Source organism: Salvia miltiorrhiza, chromosome 2, assembly GCF_028751815.1.
Source record: "Salvia miltiorrhiza cultivar Shanhuang (shh) chromosome 2, IMPLAD_Smil_shh, whole genome shotgun sequence".
In the NCBI taxonomy this organism is placed as follows: Eukaryota; Viridiplantae; Streptophyta; class Magnoliopsida; order Lamiales; family Lamiaceae; genus Salvia; species Salvia miltiorrhiza.
Window position 1 is genome coordinate 20,336,733 of NC_080388.1, and position 2,142 is coordinate 20,338,874.

Here is a 2,142-nt window from a genome sequence, read left to right on the forward strand (position 1 = left end):
ATAGAGCATAGATACACATATCCCTAATTTTATTAAACTAACTCACATCAAACTCATCAATTGACATCATATACTCAATTTACTCCATCAATCATCATCATATACATCTCATGGACTCATCTTCATCATCTATTCATCATTTAAATCATCAACTCAAAAGTTCCCAATTTTGGATAAACTAAACTCCATCGAACTTTCACATCTCAAGGCACATACTTCACAACACACATCAATCATCAACAAACATCATATAAATCTCATTTTTCACCCCAAATCAAGAAAAGAAAAAGAAATTTTTTTGGAAATTTTCGAAAATTTTCCAGAAATTTTTTTGGAAATTTTCGAAAATTTTGGAAGAAGGAAGGGGGTGATTTTCTTGCTTCAATCTTTCAAGAATACTCACATACAACATCCTTCAAGCAAGATTTATGGAATACATGGTCACTTACCCAAATTTCTTACCAAGACTCACACTTTCTCACTCTAGCTTTGAAGCCCTTCTTCAATGATTCTCTTGAATTCAAGTAGCTAGGATGTGTTTAAGTGGGATTTAAGAGTGGATTGAGGTGTTTGGTAAAATTTTTGGAAGCTCCTAAGGTCTCTACAATGGAGGAAAATGGAGGAAAGTGAGAGATGAGGGAGATGGGTGTTGGTCGAAAATGGTGAGTGAGGGAGAGAGAAATTTTTTTTGCAAGATATGAATTGATCTTGTGATCTTTAAAGAAGATTTTGAGATCTTAAGGAAATATTTGAAATCTTACGGAATCTTGATCTCTCTCTCTCTAATTTCTACACTCTCTCTCTAATCTCTACACTCTCTCAATAATCCCTACACTTGGCAATTTGTAGTATTTAGTCACATGCTTGAGAAATTAAAATAATAGTGTGAGAAGGGTGATTAAATAATAATCACAATAATTATGGAAATATTACTCAATAATAAAATACCATAGCATAATTATTCATGTGACCAAATAAAATAATTATAGCACTAATATTATTGCACTCACTCAATTATAATATTCCTCTTCGTAGGAAAAATAATTTAAAAAAAAAATATTATGCTTGGAAAAATTTTCATAAACCGGCATCATTCGATTTCTCGGTAAAAATAAACCGTACTTGCTTTGGAAACTTAATCAAAATTCCCAATACTAAAGTCTCAAATAAAAATCATAATAACTTGGTCATAAAGACACACGTCACAGAAATCACATAATCAATCAGTTACGTAAATTCACATGACATCACATCAAAGCAGTCGGCAAACACAGACAACCTAGACGTCTCTCTGACCGACTCTTTTCATCAAGGTTCTCACTCTTTCTTCCTCGACTCTATGGCAGACTCATTATTCCTATTTCTTAATAGGACAGTAAATCTCTGATAACTCGGTATCCGGTAATTCTATTCCCGGTAGTCGGAAATAAAATAAAATCTCAACTCATTTCTCAAATCTCATCACTCTAACTCCATCTTAGTTTGTTCACTCGTAACTCTATTTAAAAGACAATCTGTCTTATCTAGTCATTAAAAAAAATTAGTCTCACATCTCGACATCTCAGTACTCTCAATAGTGTTAAGACACTATCTCACAACATAGGGAAAAAAAATACGGGGTGTTACAATTTTAGATTTAGGAACTTAGGATGGTGGCGGCGGCGTCGAGAAATGAAATAGAACATGTTGATTAGGGTTCTGCTTCTGCCGCGAAATGAAAAGAAGACGGAATTTAATTTTGTAAAATTTTAAAAACGGAATCGATTCTGTAGCTAAAAATAAATCATATAAATATTTTTTATACCATTAAGAAAATGGGAAGGAATTATTTTGTGTGAATTTTAGCGACAGAATAGTTCTGTAGTAAGATTTAAATTATTTAAATAATATATATTCTTTATTTTTAACTACAGAATTATTCCGTCGTTAATATTTAATTATTTAAATAATATGATGTTTTTATTTTTAACTACAAAATAATTATGTCGTTAATATTTAATTATTTAAATAATTAATATTTCATAGTTTTAACTACGGAATAATTCCATAGTAAAATCTTATGACATAATATTTCGTAGCTAATTTCGTCGTTAAAATAATTTCGTAGCAAATCCGTTGTAAATTCTGTGGTTAGTTGTGGAA